The 20,652-nt window shown below is 46.3% G+C and overlaps 1 protein-coding gene and 1 long non-coding RNA gene across 6 annotated transcripts in view; one reads left to right on the plus strand and one right to left on the minus strand.

Moving 5' to 3' along the window:
- Positions 1-20,652, plus strand: part of LOC308071079 (protein FAM83D-B-like) — a 441,583-nt gene that overhangs the window by 3,514 nt on the left and 417,417 nt on the right. The window lies entirely within an intron of this gene.
- Positions 1-20,652, minus strand: part of LOC308071084 — a 105,855-nt gene continuing 85,203 nt past the window's right edge. For 4 of the 5 annotated variants that reach the window (XR_013930977.1, XR_013930978.1, XR_013930979.1 and 1 more), the window contains exon 3: positions 1-20,652. This exon is cut by the window's right edge. This is a non-coding gene — a long non-coding RNA (uncharacterized lncRNA). The other variant, XR_013930981.1, reaches the window with a different exon arrangement.

Consider the following 20,652-nt stretch of genomic DNA (forward strand, 5'->3'; position numbering starts at 1 on the left):
GAGCGGCAGCTGCGTGGCTGCCTCTCTGTCCTGCCTGGCCAGAGCCAGCCCCGGGGGGCACAGGGACCACCACTCCAGGCACACAACATCCCAGCTACGGCTCCTGCAGGGCACTGACCCAGCGCTGGCAAACACAAAGAAATGTTGAATTAACTGAAAATGACATGTTTTGATTTGGCTTAATATGCCAAGATAGTTTGATCTGGATCCACTAGACTGGAATGAAGTTACATTTAAATCTTCTTGACAACAGAGAAAAGTCTATCCATTGATTTGATTTAAAATCATTTTTTTGCCATGGAAAAATTGATCTTTCTACAGAGATTGCATTATCCATATACACAAACACTTAAGCACCTCTAATTACCACACGTCGATGAGTTTGCTAACAGACTTCTTGTGATCTATAGGAGCTGATTCTCAATTATGGTAAGGTAGTTTTACACCCTCTTGCTCCCTGTTTACCTACAGCCACAAAATGGATGTAAAAATAGTTATGGAGAAACATTAAAAGCCCCCAGCAAGAATACATTTCTGTCTGCAAACTACAACAGGTAGATGCAAGCACAGGCTTAGGCAAAGGAGAGCGCACACCCTGACCCCAGTCCCCCAGACCATGTTTGCATGAGGCTCTGCTGCTGGTCTGCTGGACCTGCAAGGTGCTGAGAGAGGTCAGGCTGATGCTGTGAGCAGGATTGGGCCCACAAGTGATAGCACAACCTGCAGTCAAGCCACAGGTACACCTGATTGTCCTGCCAGGTTTGTTTGAGCCCTGTGGATCCATCCTTTTTTCTTATTTCCCTTCCAGGTGTCAACAAGAAATTCAGAAAAAAGTCCCAAAGTTGGAAGAGGGTGGAAAGGAGCTCTTAAATATGTCTTGAAAAAATATAAATAAACTTTCCTACTCCCATGATGACTCATATATTTCTCAACTGGTCTTTATGGGAAAGTGGTAAAGGAGATTTCCAATGCCTTGTAGTGACATATATTCCCACTGAGGAACAAAGTTTGAACCAATTTTGGAATTTTAATTATTAAGAGGAGGGATTTTCACAAGCAGGAATAACTGTGTGTGATAGGAAATTGATTTATAGTCTGCTAGTAATTTATTTTACATTCTTCATAAGCATATTCCAAAAAAACACATAATCTAGAGCAGTAAATAGTTCCAAGGACTCTCCTCATTTACTCTCCACACAGCATTCTTTGGACTTGCTCAGTTGCATAGCCCAAGGCTGCTCTGCGGTTTAGGTGGATTTTGTATTGTGCCTGTTTAAGAAGACAAGCCATCAAAAGACTGCTGTTTCCTCCCTGCCAGTGCAGAGTATTCTGCCAGCGATGGCTCTCAGCACTCTCCCTATTGAAATGCTTTCTAATAAGCATTTTAATTTGGTCTACACCTGTACCATTTGGGCACTTCCATATCCAGCCTGTGCTTTCCTTCTGAGCAGGCTGCTGCTTTCTCTTCTGGCTTAGGGATGCTTCAGAAAGTTTCCCTAGTGCTACTCACTCTGAATGAGCTGGGACAAAAGCTGAATTTTTAGAACAGGCAAGCAGAAAAACAATTAAACAAGCAAAATGAGCCAGAATGAGTGGATATTCACCGGACATTGAAAGGCAGCAACAGTGACCATGAAGTTGGTCAAGGTGATTAAAATGTGCTGCCTCATCTGCCTCCCTTCCCACAAGGTCCCTGGGGGTCCCATGAGCAGGGCAGGGGGACGACACATTCGGACTACCTAAAGGTATCCACTACTGTGATTTCCAGGCACCACAGTAAGGCAAATAACAAAAACAAACAAACAAACAAAAAAGCAAACAAAAAAACACACCAACAACAGGATGAGTCATCCTTAACATTATTTCAGCTGGTAGGTTTTGTCTATATGGATCAGTGAACTACCCAAAGTGTGCAAATACGTATTTCCTTCACACAGAGGGGGCACCAATTAATTAAATAACATGTTTAAAGTCGTAGTGACAGCAAATAACTTTCATGATTAAATACATGAGATGGCAGCTGCTGAGCTGAGCTGCTTCTGGAAGAAAACCTTTGTCTAAAATTGCTGGCTCATATTAAAACCATTTCTTGCTCATCACACAAACCTTTTTCTCCTCAACACCCCAGGCAGAAAATCGCAGGACCAAAATTCCTGGTGAAAGCTGACAACTGAAAATTCACATTCTATTTATTAATAAATATGTTCCAGATATGGAACATAGTGAACTCTAGAAGATCATCTTTAATTCCTGGCTTTTAAAGCAGTCCAGGGAAGCATTGTAGGGTAAGTAGGAAAATCCCTGAGTTCCATATGAATTCACCAATATTTTCATGTATCACTATTCTATCTTTGCTTTGTTGTTTTGGGACTTTCTTCAAAACCATCTAACATTTCACCTAACAGAGATGGAAAAAAGCATTGGATTTAGATATCTTATTTACCAAGTAGCCTTGAGCCACAACTTTGAAACATCTTTATCTGTCATTACTTGAAAAGCCAAAGGACACAGATAATTAGGACTTCTTTTTCCTCTGCATTGATTCATCTGCAAAGCATTCAGCCACCTGCATTACTAGAAGCAAGAGGGCATTCACAAACAGGATGGAAATCATCCCCAATGCAACAGTGATGCAAGATTTTTCACAAACGATAGATGGCTATAGGAATTTAGGGTTGAAAAAGGCCCTCCTGGGTCATCCTTACCAGTGCCCGTGATGGGAAGGACCGTGTCATCCTCCTCCTGAGGCTGCCAAAGGCCGCTTCAGCTCTGATTTCCCAAGTATTGGGAAACTTGCTCCTTTTTCTGGTGGGCTGTGCCCTGAGCATCACCTCTTTGAGCTGTGCTCCATCCACACCACGGTCCAAGGCAGAGAGACTTCCACGGGGTATGAAGAGCAGAAAGCCCCAAGGACCCCAAGCCATAGCCGCTTCCCAGGCTTCCAAGGACCTGAAGCCAGATTTGCCCGTCGACCTTCTTCTGCCTAACCTCGAACACACTGCACTTGAACTCTGCATCTGCTCTAAAGTGAAAGATCACCCTTGAGGCTCGGCCAGAGGCCAGACCTACAGATGGCTCATGCTCTTCACTCGGTGGAGGGTTGGGATGCTCGGATGGCAGCTCAGCTCCCACATCTGCAGGGCAAGCTGTGAGTACAAGGCAGATGGGCCGCCAGGGCTGTGCCTGTCCCCCACATATCTGCTTTGGAATAGTCACCTGACGAGTGAGGCTGGGGACATAGCATGGCCCGAGGACCTAAAAAAGGATCTTGTTACTGTCCCCTGCAGCAGGGGGGTGGTGCAGTGCAGCCTGCCCATAAGGGCAAGATGAAAGGGGAGATTTCAGTTTGGGGATGTTGCAGGCTGCAGTTCCCAGGATAGCCGAGCCAAGGTAGTGTTAACATAGCTCCTGTACTTCAATTTATGCCTGCAAAATGAATGCTATTCTCATGGGCCACAATAAAGTTGTAACATGCTTAAATACTTCATTAATGAGGGCTCTGTAAGTACCACAGAGACAAACAAGATTTTAGAGGGGCAGAAGCTTTTGTGCTTTCCCCTTTTCCACAGGGGAGCATTTCAACTCACTGTCCAATTTGCAATTGCTAACAGAAAATTTTGCACATGGAGATGGATTTGCTAGCACAGTTTGTGCCTCCATCTAATTGTTTTTAAACTTTGCATCTTGGGAAGAATTAGCAATCATGCTGTTCTTATAGTCCTCGGGTTTTTTTTTTATTTTCTTCCCATAATATCCCATATGTTTCTATTGCTTTCAGGGGAGCAGAGCCAAGTCATCCTCTGACTAAGACCTGTTAATTCACAGAGCGCATCAATCTACTGGACAAAGCATTTGCAGGCTGTTGTAGAGGTTAAGACAAACTTCCCTAGTGGGGAAAATTATACCAGGAATAAATGTAAATCTTGTTAACATTATTATTTGCATTCTTTTTAACTATACACACAAAGATAGATTGATTTTCTTCGGGCTTTTTTAGAAGACAGGAGGAATGAGAAGGTGGGAACAGGAGGATGTCTGATTAAGACCGCTGAGGCCAGGTACTTGCATGGAGCCATTCCTTCCAGCCTTGCCAGCACTGGCTCAGGAGCACCAGGGAAGCTGAGATGCACTAGCAGCTTTCACCACACTTCCTGATTTGAATCCTACTATAACTTAAAAACACTTCAAGGCTTCTTTAACTAATAGTGCTAGGTAACCACCGCCAAGGGCCATGCCGTCATGCAGGATATGCCCCCACCACCCACACTGACAAGCACACCCCCTTGCCTTCTGCTTTAACGTCCCCTCTGTGACCTTACATGTGAGGCAAAGATCTGATCTATGATGGCTGTAGAAAAATTCTGAGCTATTTAAACTGTTGTGCTTAAAACTAACATTGGCTCTGGTTCTGAAGTGTTCTTAAATCCTCCTACTCGGGGAAAAAGGATAAAAATATCCCACCACACCTGCTTAACTTAGCCACTTGTAACAGCCACTGCTTTTGAGGATAGGTATTTCAAGGTGTTGTCCCCTAAACTGCTCTTACAGAGCATTTGACAGGTTAGATATTTTTAGGATTTAGGCAATGTGCACCAAATCAGAGAAATGGCCAAGAACTTGAGGCATTTGTGTCTGGTGGAAGTGCAGCTTGTATCAGAGCCCCACTCAACGCAGCACTGTGACATCCATCCCTTTACTTTGGCTTCCACAAAATCCTCTGAACTAATTTCCTTCAAGGGAAACAGGTTCCCTTTCCATTGCTCTATTGTATGCTTGTAATCTCAAGCAGGCTCCTAAAAATAGAAAACTACCCTAACATCTGTGTCCTTCTAATGTCAGTAAAAGCAGGGCATGAAGTGCTTTAAATCAGACTCTCATTCTCTGGAATAAGGAGGATCACCCCTCTCTGGTCAAAAGCCACAGATGGCAGATGTTCGGCTTTATTCCCTTTGGCCATCAGCAGTGGCAGATTCAGAGCTGCTACAAAGCACGAAGGCTGTGCACCAGCTCTTAGCTCTGGGAAATCCTGGCTGTCTGCTCTCATTCATTCTCTTGAAGCAATCTTTAATCTTCCTAATGTTCCCTTCAGGCTCTCTATTCCAAGGCCACAGCTAGAAGAATGTCTTCACACAGCCTCAAATTCCAGAAGTGCAATGCAACCTCAAGGCATAAAGTGAAAAAGTGAATGTGAAAGTTTGGGGTTGTTTATTTTTTTTCTCTAAATGAACACAAAATGCCCTACCATTAAAGTGACTGACAGCTTCCCCACTCATCGAGAGACTAAATCTGCTCATTCCTCAGAACATTAAAGCCCAGAAGTCCTGCGCATCCTCCTCTCCTCATCCTTTTTTCCCCTCAGCAAACTTCCTTATTGCAACAGAAGCACCAGCCATGGACCAGATGAACTTCTGGGTTTGCACAGGTGGTATAACCTGTACGGCAGCTGGTGCTTCCCATCTTCTTTGCCTCCCCTGAGCCTGCTGGTTGGCATGCCTGGCTCACACACTGGCTTATCCATAGTAGACTTTATAACCATGGCTTTCAAAGGATCCCCAGGTGCCTTTGGCTGTCGGAAGCTTGGATGGCCATGAGAAAAGGGCACCCGGAGCCCTGGCTGCTCATGAGGTTCTCTGGCCCTTAGGATCTCACCTGCAGTGAAAGGGAGAGGGGCCCTGACGTCTGAGAGCCTGAACACCAGAAAGCACTTCAGCACATCTTGCACGCACTTCCCTGAGTGTGATCCTCTTCCTTTTCTGGCTGACCTAGCTGTAACCGACCCAAGGCAAACGTGCCATACACACAGGTGGGAAGGCAAAGGAGACATAGTCAGTGAAAGCAGAGGACAAGAACATGGGGAAATTTTTAAGCTGGTTGATCTGCAGGTGAAAGACAAGCCTGAAGGACAAACCAAAGCTGCTAACGAGACCTTTGGAGTCATCTGAGGTGAGACAGAATCAAGGGAGATTTCATTACTCACAAATCCCTCCAGATGCCTTAAATAATTCATAGCAAACACTGGGACATAAAGACCAGGAGCCCCATTAGGAGTCACACTGTATTGTTTTTGTTCATTAGAGTGAGTCACACAAAACACATTATTACTTAAAGCAGGATGTCTCATTAATTACATCAGTCTGGGAGCTCTGGGAGACTCAGACCTCTGTCCTTGTCCGTTGTTCCAGAAAGTCCTACAGCATCTCTCAGTAGAAAGTCATCCATCACTCCCACCCCAGCTGTCACTCAGGGTCTGGCTCCCAGCACCCTTGCTCTGACCCTGCCGTGGGTACCAGCATGCATTTCTCCAGCAGTGTCCCCTCTGCCAGGAACTGCCCCCCGAGGACATGAGTCTCCTCATGCCTGCCCCACACAAGCAGGGCACAGCTCCGGCCAGGCGCCCAGCTCCGACACCAGCAAGGGAAAACCCACCCCTGAGCTGAGCTCCTGCCACCGCCACCAGCTCCAGGAATAGAATGGAGACTGAAGGAGGAGCATTTATCGCTGCCATGTTCGGAATACCAAGGCAGCGCTGCACGGCGGCTGTCAGGGCGAGGGGAACTGAAGCATTTCAATGGCAGCTGCCGGTGTTTGACCATACAGGCAGGTGGTAGCTGTGCCTGCCAGCTGGAAGGGACCCCCCAGGACCCCCCACATGTCCACGCTGGACACCTGCAAACATTCCTACGGGCCAGCCATGCTTGCATGGACAATGGTGCGAAGGGGTGCCATCCACTTCAGTCGTGCCACCTGCAAGTACCCAAGCGAGGGGAACTTGAATTTCATGGAGAGGAATAGAGGGCTGGCTTTCCTTCACTACACAGGTATCGCAGAGCATGAGGAGAGTGTTCAGGTTCCTAGGACCTCAGTCATTTCTATAGAGACAGAGTGAGACCCTCCCTGGGGCCATACTAGCAGCAGCTGTGGAGCTGTAGGCAGGCAGCCCATCCCACCTGTGCAGCCTCTGCCCACCTTTGGAGCTCAGCAATGCAGCTCCCTCCTACCTCTTCAATAAAAAGAGTTGTTGTGGGAGACATACACCACTTCTCCGCAAACTCAATCTTCAAAAACTTACGCCGTCCTGTGGAAGCCCGCTGCAACCTCAGGGTCATGGGGTGGGCTGAGTAAACTCTCCAGGCCCCCTGCAGCCATCTTTCTGCTGCTCTACAGCCTGCCAGGTAGGACTGCGTCCAGTGGTGGATGCTTGTACCCTGCAGTGATGTGAGACAGAGATCAGAGACATGGGTGGGAATTAGATTTCACAGTTTGGCACAGAAGACGATCATATAAGAGGCTCATCAAGGTCTGCACTAACATAACTTTTCTGAAGAGCATTCACCCCGTGCTTGATTATATCCAGACTCTGCACTACAGATATTACCAAAATACTGCTGCCAGGGTACAGCGTTGGTTGCCTGTACAGAATCTATAGAATTTAATGATGGGGAGAAAGGAAAAGGTCAGGGAACATCCTCACACATTTTGCTCTCTAATGGCTGGCCTAACATATGTATCAATATCCAGTAGCAATGACAGGGACAGATGATCCAGAACTCCCTCCACTGTTTATATCTGGTGAAAGATGAGGCAGCTATTGTAAAAATTATGTTTGCATGTTTAATATATGAAGCTCTAAACTCAATGCACTGCTACTGATGATGCCATATTAAAACACAGCTAACCGTTTAACAAGTCCCACACTGAATAGAACAGAAAATAGCTGCTGAGTTCAAACACTCCCAGATGTTCCACGCTTGGAGATAGGACTGTTAAGATCAGGAGAACAAAACAGATCAAAACAGGAAGGTGGGGAGAGAAAATGCAGTGACAAATGGCAATGGAAATGAAGAAGGAGAAACAAAGAGAAGAGGAAGTGGAGGTGTGCAGGCAGAGTTCAAGGTGTGCCCAGGCTCCACCAACAACCCTCCTGTCAGCCAGGTGGGGACCTCAGCTCCCCCCATGGGACACTCAGACCGTGCTACAGAGCGTTGCAGCACCACACGTCACATCGTCACATCGTGGGACGGTGCTTTCTGACTGCCCTTTGAGCCTCCATCCCTGCAGGGCAGCATCTGCTCATGCATGCTTTGCCCAAGATGAGCAGTTCACCCCAGCACTTCAAATACCAGATTCTTACCCTGTCACTGTGTGAAACAACTCCACGCATCGCTCTGCTCTGGCACCTGGAAGGGGCTTTCCTCCCTCATCTCAAGCTCAGACTCATGCCAACAAAAGAAAACAAGCAGCCAGATTCCTTTCTATGGAGGAGGAAGAAAGGATAAAGTGGTGCGAGGACCAAGGGGTCATCCTCCTCCCTGAATTGTGCCTGATCACGATGTCGTCTAAAGTGTGAATATGGCAGAGCCAGGCCTTCAAGCTCTGTAGTAACCAAATCCCAGAAATACTTTATCCTAAGCTCTTTAACATGAAGTGACTGAGCAACACACGCAGAAACCAGCCTAATGCTTGCAGACAGCAAGGAGTCCAGGAGACATGGGTTTCCTCCTGTTATGTTGAGCTTAAATAGAATTATATGGTCTTTAGTTTACCTTGCCATGCAGGCACATTAGGCATGGATTTCTCTAAACCCAGAACATCACAAGCTACCCAAACAACCCTGTCATTGCAATTTCACGATTTCCCTCTTTTGTGCATCTTTGAGCTCTGACTGCTCTGACTGCAGTAAAATTTCATCTCCTCAGCCCACTGCCATCTGGAGCAAGGTTCAGACTCAGTCACAAGCATAATGGGAAAGGATATTTCTGGAGAATGGTGGGAAGGTTAACGATGAGTATGCTTAGAGCTGGTGATCTCTCTCTGTGTCTCACTGTGACAGTCTGGTCTCCACTGTATGATCTGGAACCACAAAATGGAAATTACTGGGAAGATAACAAGTGCTCTGAGATCTGTCAGGAATTGGGGACTACAAAACCTCAGTCAGCAATGCAGGGAGAGTCTCCCCAAAGGATTTTCAATCTGAAATTATCATGATTCATCCAGGAGACCAAAGTGGGCCCTAGACCATCTGCAGAGCATCAGGAGGAGATTCTCAGCAGCTGCAGGGACTTTGCAACTCCCCACTCTGTGCCAGCTCAGCTCTCAAGGGGAGAAACACAGATGGTGTTCAAATGGGTTAATTCCAGGTTATGTTAAGCTTCACAGGGAACATCAAAACAATAATTATCGGGGCTAAAAATGGACATCAGAGGATACCTTGTAATCTCCTACCATCAAGAAAACAGGTGGTACCCACTGTCTTGCATAGCTAAAGTAAGGCACCAGCTTTCCAAAGTGCCCTCCTGCTGTGGGCTGGATTGCTCGGTACTGGCTTCAGCAGCACACGGCATCTCCTCGAACAGCTTCAGCTCCCTGACTGTCTTCTTCAGCCATTTCAGTGCTCTTGCCCTTTCTGCTGTGGCGCTGCCTTACAAGGCTACGTTCCTCCAGCACTTCACAAGGCAGAGACCAGGAAGAAGAGGAAGAGAGATGCTAACGCCTTCACTGGTAGGTGTTACAAGCCCATATCAGACAGGCTGTTTATTTTTGCTGGGCTTAGCTGGAGGTGTTTGGATGCTTTTATACGACTTGACATCCACCCCTCAAATAACTGACCCTGCATCCACAAAAAGGCCAGAGACAGACATATTATTCTCTGATGCTATTTCCAGCATTGTCCAGCAGACACCACAGGGAAGAAGAACAGCTGCAGCTCAGGCAGTTTTACAAGCTGTTACTGGCCCAGCCGTTCCAGGCGATGCCTGTTAGGTCTGAGCGAGCTGGGCTCCAGTAATCGGGCAAAGCTGTTGTTTGTTAGCCCCTCACGGTCTCTTGACTTTTCATCTTGATTAAAGACTATGCTGAATGATAGAATTAGCAAGGCAGGAATCCTAATCCTTTGGCTGCTCCTGAAATCCAGTTGCCTGCACACGTGCTCATCCTCGGGGCTAGCAATTAGTGGCACCAGCTGCTAGCCTGGGTGCCAGGGCCAGGAGCTATTAGCACACAGACCATTAGCTTTAAAAGGCATTTGGAACTTCTGAACATATTAGGGTTTGTGTGACTGACGTACAGCACCGCCGTATGTGGCTCGCTCTCCTTGCTGTCAACCGTTTTTTCTCCAAAAATGTGTTGGCTTATTGGAGAGATCTAGGTGGAGCATCTAGAGAAAGCATCTTACCAAGAGGATTCAGTAACTGGATTCAATTAAATAGTTGTTACCTGCTTTAAACAAACTTCCTTGGCATCTCTCCTCTGAGTTAGGAATGGCAATGGGTTGCATAAAGGTTGAATATCTGGATTCTATTTTTAGCCCTGTCATTTGCCCAGTTAATGGTTCCAGGGAAGTCATTTCAGTTCTTTATGCTTCAGCAACCCCATCTGTAAGATGGTAATGATAAGTCTGTACCATAGGGTTTTGAGATCTATGCTTGTAAAAAATATAATAAAACTTGGCATTACCATTACTGCCTAAAGCAAGAGTAGAGAGGAAGCCCCATGGGCTTTTGCATATTTTGCAGCAGTACTTGCATGGATTTTTTTTGCAAATCCTGTCCTGCCACGGCATCACACCTGGATCCCCCCTGCTGACCTTGTCAATCACCATGCCATGCCTGGCACAGGTTACACTCGCTGGGGGCTGTCGTGGTCCCAGCAAGCCGTGCAAGTCATTTCCCAAGAACACAGCAGGAGATGACCACAGAGGGTGCTTTCGTTACCTACCTTGTCAGCAACTGATCCATCAACACAGAGAGAAAGATCGAGCCATTGACTTCAGGTTGTTTCCTTCACACTGCCTTCCTGGCCCCAGTCACAACCACATCTCAGAGCTGGGTAAATCATGAGATACCCCGTTTCCATCATTGTCTGGCTCCACTGGCACAGCTCCACTCCCCTCTGACTCTCCCACTCCTTAGCCTTGACTCAGCCAGTGTCCAGCAGGGATTCTGCCATGCAGGACCTGATCTTTGTGAAAATTAATAGAGCTGGACTGGAGTTTGCCCGAGCATACTGCTAGCACACCAGTTACATGTTGTTTGAAGCCAATGCAAATGCCAGGAGGGAGAGCCAGAACACCAGGCAGTTTGCTATGTGTCTCGTGGCAGTGGGTCCCAGGTCAATACAGATGGAGGAAGCCCATCAGAAGACCACCTGGCTACCCAGCCATTAGCTCTGACCTCCAGGGATGAGCCAGGTGGCAAACCAGAGCCTTAACTCTCAAAAACAATTTAAAAGCCAGGTTGTCTTACCAGCCTATCTGAGCCCACTGCAATCTGGCCACAGGGACATCCTCCTGTTTCTTTCCCAGCTTTTTGTTTAAAGCAGAGTTGTCATGGAATTTGGAGTTCAAGTAAAAGATTTCTTTAGAAATCTCTAAAAGGGACTTTATAATGCGAAGTTCAGATGAAATTTCCAGGCCTTTCTCCTTCATATAGCTGGCAAACACCAGCAAAACTATTTTATCACTTTTAAAAATATTTTAACATTATGCCCCTTAGCTGGATTCTTGACATGCAAACATTAAATCAATGTCATTCTAAGCTGGTCTTTTTATCTTGGGTCTGGCAGATTTTTCAGGCTCAGGACAGTTCTTTTGTCATTTGAAATGACTCTTTCCTCAGTGAGACACACATCCTTCTACTTACCCAGATGGTCTCCTCCTCCAAAATAGAATAATGTATTTAAATTTATCCAATAGATTTCATGACTCAGATTTCCCAAAACTGGATGGTTTCTAACCATCCTCTGCTCCACCTGTTCAGACATTACAGCAACCCTCTCACTGGCTCCCAACCTGCAACGCTGCAGTTCATCAATGGAGTGTGGTTGCTGTTGGGTCAGGGAGAGGTTTTTAGCTGGTTTAGTCTGTTATCCAACAGTTCTAGGGCAGCTTCACACCCACATAACCCGTTGTCTTCAGCTTGGTCTATGGCAGTCCTGGAGAGAAACCGTGGCTTTTAGAAACTGCTTCAAAGTTTTGTTTCTTCTGGGGAGGAAGGGTATGTCCTGAAAGGAGTCTTTTCAACCTCCCAATCAGACAGATGGAGAACCACTCTTACTCCACCCCAAATCTCTACCCCCTGAATATTTCTCATCAAACTACATATCCGATCCATCAGAAAACTCATCCAGCAACCGTAAACACAGCAACTTCACTGTCTACATAAACAGATAATTTTCTGCTTTGGACTAAAGAAGAGAAATGCAAATACTTGCATACTGATGTTTCTTCATCTGCCTGGATCACTTCAAGACAAGAGACAGTGATTTTAAATAGCATATAAGTGATCATGGCACCCCTTGTTACTGCTGTTCATTGAGCTGTGAGCTCCTACACTACATAGATCCTTTTGAAAAAAAGTTACTGGTGCCTTCCAACTCACAGAAGTACTTCTGGAGCAAAAGTATTTTTGGAGAAAAGCATCCTAAGTGATACTGACATTCAAAAAAACCTTTGAAACTGCTGGCAGGCAGGAGTGGTGGCTCGTCATAGGCTGGAGCAGCTGAAAGCCAGATGCAGGAAAAGTAAGTGAGGGAGGATGACGTGAGATGAACAAGTTCAGAGAGGGGAAGGGTGGGGGGAAGGAACTGGGGCAAGAGGCTGGATAATGGGGTTGGAGAGATTTCAAAGCTGCTTGGGAAAGCTGTTAGATTAGTTTTAAAATGCAGTTTGGCGTCTGAGAAGGCAAAAGCGGACTAGAGGATACCATTCTGCCACCATCTCCCATAGGCTGCTCTCAGCTACCATAGCAATTTCAGGCCATTTGATACACTTACCCTGCCCCAACCCAGACCCCACAGGGCACCAAATGCTCAAAATTCAGGCAAGAACCTGGCTCCAGAGAAGAATGAATTATGGCCAGCAAAGTCTTATTTCAGTAGCCCAGCAACACTGATGTTACAGCATAGTTTACTGCAGCCAGGGGGGGTTGTATCAGCTACCTTCCTAAATACAGACAAGCCATTAAACATCCAGAAACAGAAACCCAAATGAATGAGAGATGCTGCATGTTACAAAACTAAGTGTCTTGCCATAGAAGACAAAACAGGAAGGGAAGATTAGCAAAGACAAACAGGCAAGCAAATAATTACAGAGTAAATTAACTCTCCAACCACGTACATAATCAGACAACAAACATTATAAGCATAAGCCAACAGTTTCAGTAGCAAAATTTTGACAAAATTCCCATATATCATCTCCCAGTTCAGACGACAAAGTTCTGCTTGAGTGTGTCAAAATGGAGCTGTTGGGGAGCACCATCACCACCAGAGCCCTTGCATCAGGTCTCTGATGGGAAGATGACCCCGTCCATAGGACCCTGGAGTCATCTGCCACAAAAAACATTAGACAAATGAGGCAAAAAAGTTCTCAGGGTTGAATGCTCCCCCAGTAAATCATTCCTGCCCAGGGCAGGGGATTGGAATTAGGTGATCTTTAAGGTCCTTTCCAACCCACAGCATTCTGTGATTCTGTGGGAAAGATGCCTGCAGCCCGCTGATGCACCTCAGGAGGATGTGTTGTTTTTCCACAGTAGCAGTGGCAAAACAAAACAAATACAACTAGATTTGGGTTTTATTAGTTGAAAGCAAATATTCTTTTCCCTGTTGCTTCAGCAGCCTAAGGAGAAGCATGCAGATTTTGTCAATATGCCTGAGGAACATTTACAGCTTTCAACATCAATGTGTCATTTCCCATAACAGCCCATCAGCAGGGCCAGTCCCACAAACAAACCTTCACGGCCATCATATGTGTCTCAGTGCATTTTGCTGTCTCCGACACAGCTCCCCAGGCTGCTCGCTCTGGCTCCAGGCTGCTGTCTGGAGACTGTGAACGAGCAGTGGCTGGGACCACCTCAGCAATGGCAATCCCAAGGCTAGTGATGGTAAGACAACTCCACTCACATTGCCATCAGAGCCGCGCTCCCCTCGCCAGAGCCAGCCTGTCACGCTCACTTAAATCCTGCCTCCCAGGGTCAGGACAAGCCCACAGCACCAGGGTGACCTGGCCAGAGGGTGCTGCGGGGACACCAGGGGACAAGAACCTGCATGTCTGGGTAAGGGGTGGTGGGTTAATGACAGTAGATGGCACCCAGGAATACGAAGCCATGGTTCTGGGGTTTGGAAAGTTATTGTTTGGCACTACCAACAGTTCCTTTTTTGCAGCTCTTTATGTTAGGGGATTTTTGTTGGTTTGGTTTTTTGGGGTTTTTTTGGTAGCTGGATTCTCCCTTAAGCCACAGCCCAGCACCTCCCTGAGAAATTGTAACTGGACATTGACCAACGTTCCAAGGCCAAAATACTATCTGGTATCTGAAATACAGACATTTCCCCAAATAATCTGTATACTGCTGCATTTCTTCGTTGAGAGAAAAGGTTTTTTTTCATGCTATAAATTTTTCTGGGTTTACTGCTAACATTGCAAGGTCAGATCTGGCTCAGGCTCCCACACTTGTATATTGTGGTTTTTGAGAATCAGCAAGGCTTGAACTCTGAGGTATGTGTGTTGGGTGACGATGCTCCTACAGTGCGTTGCTCTAACAAGTTTTAGAGCTACACAGTGAGAGTCGCTGCGGTCTCAAGTAACTCAATGGTCCCGAGTCCACCTTGAGAGATCCTGGGGTGGGAGCCACCATGCAAGGGACCAGACCGTGGTCTCATCTGGGCCAAGCAAACCAACTTCGTCGAAACTACACCTGCTTGAGCCCTACCTGAATTTGTCCTGGAACTATTCATAATCCAGATAACAGCTTCATCTCCGTGGCTAGGGGAAGAATACTGGAAATATGTAACTTCTCTATAACGAGTTTGGCAAACAGGGTAATTGCGTGCCAGTCCTGCAGGTTTCATTAGTCTGTCTCTGTCCACGGCAGGCTGATCCTGCCCCTGTCCTCTGAAGTGGCTGCATGCCAGTGCCATCCATCTCTTGCTGTCCTCTTTGTTGCAGAGACCGGCTTGTTAATAGACATTGGCCTGAACAGATTCAATAGGTGCCTGGTGGAAGGAGTGAAGCTGCATCTCTGAACATCCTGAAGGATGGCTGAGCATTAGGCAGTCCCATAAATGATTGCCTTTCTAAGGTCAAAGGATGGAGAAGCACAGTATCGCCATGACACATTAGGAGAGATCATTAATATGGTATGCACTTAATCCCCAAACATTCTTCACATCTTAAAACAAGATGTCTGGAACGAAGTCCCCACTGCCCTCAAAGCAGAGCTCAGCAGGGTTCAGGTCTGTGCATCTTCAGGAGGACAGTGAGTACATTCAGACCAGAGTGGCAGTGGTGGAGGTGGCCGGAACACATAGTTCTTCATTAAATTGTGATGAGTTAAAGAATTACTGGGGCTCTTCCTGCAGATCAAACTGGAAGTGTTATTTGGACAGGCAAGGATATGCTTTCAAAGTTCTTGCATTTAAATTCCTTCTTTTGCATCTAGGATTTGTGATCAGAGTTTTGTTCTCGTGAGCAGTTTCTACAGCTTTAAACAACTTTCATATCTATTCTCCCTAATTTCTACTCATACCATGAAGACTCATCATATACATCAACCAAAGCTTTGGTGAACATCAAGAACTGAGGAACTTCCTGTGAGAAAAAGAAAGCAAGAAATCGACTTTAAAATGAAATAAAAACAAAACCAGAAGATGAAAGAAAAAAATCCAGGTGCTAGGAATTAATCTAATTTCATCTGAACTTTCCACAGATGGAGAATATTGTTCAAAAGTCAAACACAGAGCCCTATTTCATGTTCTCCAGAGTAACCTTTAGAGTTCAAACTGCTCATCTGCTCATCCCTCCACATCCCCTCACAGTAGCGTTTGCAAATGACACAAACATTTGACTATGATCTGTGCTCTCCCTAATGCAGCCGAGCCCGCGCGTGCCTTGCAACAATTTTCTCTGGAGCAAGTTCAAGCACAATTTGCTCATGCTGGTATCTCTCTGTCACAGGATGTGTCAGCCGAATCTCTCTCAGCTCGGGTGGGGAGGAAGGAGACAAAAGGTCACCTTCTACATACGGTATGTTCTCCAGGAGGCAGGAGAGAGGAGAGGAAAAACTAAGGTTTTAGCTGCCTGGCAGGAATGGAACGCTTTTTTCCCCCTTCCCTTTGCATTTCATTCCCCACACTAGCAGCGCAGCTCAGTGCCTCCGATAGTAGGTGGATGTGCTCAGAACAGATGAAAATGAACCAGATCCATCAGAAAGCCGGCAGGGTTGGTACGACAGAACGGTGGCTCTGAAGGTTGCGATGTCTTTTCTTAGAGGAAGGATCGCTCCCCAGCCTTTGAATGCTGACACTGCCTCAGCTCTGCACTGAAACTAGGTCTGGCTGATGCAGCCAAGGGGCTTTCAGGAGCCAGCACAAGGCACTTGTGCTCATGACACTGCCCCAGCAGGAATCACACCGTGTTGCTTGGGAGTTCATCCTCCTGTGGGAGGTGCAAGCAAAGAAGATGACTTCAAGTGCGATTCTGCACTGAGAAGAGGTTGATGAAGAAACACCACCTTTCTACTCCTTGTGTGTACTCATAACTGCATCTGATTACTGACTGCACACAAGAACACGGGGCATCATGACCCTGGCCCACCCCCTCTGCAAGCTGGCATGGCTTCCGTGGAGTGTGCCAAAAAGACATGCTCACTGGGAGGAGGAAGAACTTCACAGCCTAAGCTTTAACCTGCATTAGACACAGCTCAGGTACAGGGAGTTACCTTCAGCAGCTCAACCATTAGGAACCTAAGCTCTCCAAAACAGCAATTCTGAGCATATCAACCAGGTGACTAAAGCAGATCACACTGCTCCAGTTAGGCAATGGGATGTCTGGATGCTGCTGCAGGCAGGGTGGGACAACCCTGCTGCTTGCTGGAGAGCACTGGCTCGATTCACAGGTCCTTGGCAGGCTGACACAAAACAGAACAGATGCGATATGGAAACCACTGCAAAACTCAAATCCCACCAAGGGTCAACTCATCTCCTGATATCAGGGCAGGGCTTGCCATGCTCCAAGAAAGCCATGGTCCAAAGCGTACCCTGGAGCATGAAACTGGGGTTATCCAGATCCACTTATTCAGGGAGAAGTTTGGACTAGAAAACAAAGCAGAGTGAAACACAGCATGTGGTGTGACCACTGCCCACACAAGAGCCAAGCTCTGTCCCATCACACACAGGGCAAGACTGCTCTGGCCTGGGAAGAAGACAGAAAATTGACTGGAAGTGGGAGTGAAGCCAGAGCATCCATCTCCATTGAAAAAGGATATTATCTTTACTGCAGATAGAACCACAAAGATTTTTTTTCATCCTTGAGGTTTATTTTCTTACTCCTTCTGTATCTGGCACCAGCCAAAAAGGATTCTGGGAAAAATATATAAATGGTACTTTTAGTGCTTTGTAAAAGGAGATGTATGATCTCAGTCATTCAGTGAGAGCAGAAGACTTACGGGATGGTAAGGAATAGAAAAGAGATTGGAGATTTATTTCCCATTAGAGTGTGGCAGATGGGGAGGAAGGGGGCACAGACAAAACTGAATAATATGATGTAGAACCAGAGCCAAAATGTGGAAAAAGCAAAAATCATATCGAGACAGGCAGTAAGTTTCCCAGTGAAATGTTTCCCTCCCCCCAAGAAAAGAGGTGTTTTCTACAGGAAGACATGTTCAGGGACAGCCCCCAGTTTTCATGAACTTGTTTGGGGTTTTTTTTCAGGTTGCCTTAAGTAACCAACTCAAAAAGGATTAGCACCACCAGAAAAAGAAGTTAAGTTGCAGCAGACTTATTTCTCTTGAAAATGAAGGTGAAAGGCTTATGTGCAATTCTTCCATCAATAAAATCTAATTTTCCAACCATTTTTAAGGCTGAAGTGAAGAAAAAAGTTAAGGAAAAACATTCTCAGGGAAAACAAGCTAGATGCTATTGACAGTAAATCTGCAGAAACTTTTACCAATCTGGCTGCTGTTGTTACGTGTCAATCTCCCAGAGTCGTCATGTGAAGGATAACCATGTCGTGAAGGACAGCCTGCTGCTTACAACAGGGATAAACTTACACACTCCCAAAAAGGCTTTTTTCCCCCACCCTGGCCGTATCACTTCATCTAATAAAAAGGGTTATCTCTCCCTGCTTTAACACTTAACCCTTACTAGCGACACACATCCAAAATAACCAAGCCTGTTTTGGAGAATGGGAGAGGTCTGCAGCATATGGAGGCAGTGCGGGCAGTCTTGCAGAGGAACACAGCTTTAGCTGGGTCCGAAAAGGAAGATTGCTGCCCTGCCTGCCGGGGGGAGGCTGACGGGGCATCCATTGCTCAGTCCCACTCTGTTTCCAGCTTTATTTTGCTGTGCCTCTAACCATGCTCCCCAAGCATCTCCTCTCTCCTTACTGCATCCCTTCCTGTTGCCCTGTTGGGTGTTTTCAAAGTCACTAAAATAGGAAAATCCAGACAAACACCCACACCATACAAATTTAGTAACATGAATTGGAGAAGAGAGAATTTTTTTTTTTTTTACATGCCGGCTGTTACCAGCACACAGCAACAATTGGTGTGAACTGTACATTTTGCAGTATGTGTCAGTGTGCAGAGACCCAGGCACAGATTTTTAGCAGCAGCAGTATCTGTGATGAAGCCGGTTTGTGACAACCAGTGTAAAGTAATGAAGCAATGAAAACACCAAACTATTTTACTGTGCAAGCCAAACTAAATGCATTTTGGCCCTTCATGCATGAGTCTTGTAAGTGTAAACTTCACATTAAAAGAAAGAAAATCATCCTTACACTTTAGCAAGAAGAATGATTCAGACAGCCCCAGGCAGCAAAGATCTCAGCTGATAAAGAACAACAACCTTTGACTGCCTATGGGAAAGTATTTGCTCACCTTTTTTCATGTGCAAGGTCTTAAGCTACAAAAGACCCAGAGGTTAATGGCAGGTCACTAGGAAGATGTTATTGTATTGTTTCTTTTCAGCATGCCTTCCTCCCCTTTTCCAGAGGTGTAGGGCCAAATGGGAGGTGGACTGGCAGTGGAAGCCTCGATCCTCACTCTCTAAGCAGAGGTCAGCCCAGCCCTGGGTCTGGAACCTCCTCTATCAGTCCGAGAATGAAATGCAGCATCGCTTTTGTAGAGACTGTTCCGATGCCGTTTTCAAAACCAGATATGCATAGAAATAAAAGCCAAACATCCATCCGCTCCACATGACTAACTCAGAAACCCAGCACATATGATGGAAATCTGGTAAAGAAAGGGCCACAGAACAAATATCTTGAGAGTTTTCATTATTCAAGTATCTTAGCACTCCTCATCTCTGAAATAAACCTCTCTGATGGGCAGAGTACCTTGGAGAATCCCCAGCTGCTCTGGACCTGATAGCAGCAGGTATTTTCTATCCAAAGTGAAAACAGCGCATAGAGAAGACAGTGAAAACAGGTGGCAAAGACTTTGAGAACAAGAAAAGTAACTGAAGGACCATAGGGTGAAATCACGGCCTGTCATAGAATCATAGAATTATCCACAGGTTCATGTAAGTCCTCCTTTCATTAGTAAAACATCCAGACAAGCCCAAAGATTTTTATCAGGAAGGATTACTGTCACACTGTCCATCATTCCTTCTGCAGTTCCATCACCATGGTAGGAGATCAGATAAGGTCCCCTGTTCTGCCAATAGCACTGCTCAGATGAGGAAGAGGCTACAGCTTTTTGACCTTCTCTCCTGGCTATAAGATAAGGTATGGGGCCATTTCATCTCCTGCTTAAGCAGTATTTCTAGCATTTCTTTCAGAATGAGAAGAACATAAAAACCTGTCTCACAAACATGACAATTTTTAATGAATCCTTCCTAACAAAGTGATGAGATGGAATGGAGAGAACAATCTCTTTGGACCCTGCAGAGGTACCATTGAAACTACCATGCATGAGAGCGTGATGCCACCTCTGCAGGCTGCCCTAAGGTCCAGGGAGCAGCCTCGGCCACAACCACCGCCCAACAGTCCCAGCGTGAAACGAGATACACTGCCCTGCCGCTCAGCCAAGGGAGACGGCTGCTCCAGAGCTTCCTCCCAGCTCTGAGTCATCCCAAGCAGAGGGTGCCTCATCCCCTCCAAGACTCAGAGCCCTGTCCTCCTCTTCCAAAGCCATTTGTTTGGAAAGGGCAAAGAGAGGTCCCAGCAAAGCTCTGACTAATGCCCAGCTAATTCCCAGGAGAGAAGACAAACCAGTTCCCAAGGAAACAGAGTCATGCTCTCCCGACCTAGGCTGTGTCAGTTGAAGATAAAGCTTGCTCTTACCAGTAAAGACAAATGCTTTCCTCATCGGAGATCACAGAGGGCGGCTCTCCCACCCGTGTTACATCCGCAGGACCCCCAGCACAAGGGCAGGCAGCAGGACGCTCAGCACACCAAGGGCTTGCAGCAGTGCACCGCTGGGACTAACCTACGGGCAGTCCAGAGGAAAAATGTAGTGTGACTCAGGCCCTAACCTTTTTAGGTGTTAAATGCTGAAGTCATCCATTGGTTTTCATTGCCACAACCAGGCAAAACTTACCTTCAATCTCCTTGAGTCATTGTTCCCTACTCTGGGTTCAAACAGCAGAACGTGTATAGTCCTTACCGCAATGTCCATCCCGCTCCCGGGTGTGAGGCCGCCCCCAACGTCTATATGCACCTTCCGT

The sequence above is a fragment of the Falco punctatus genome, assembly GCF_963210335.1.
Source record: "Falco punctatus genome assembly, chromosome: 10".
Lineage (NCBI taxonomy): Eukaryota > Metazoa > Chordata > Aves > Falconiformes > Falconidae > Falco > Falco punctatus.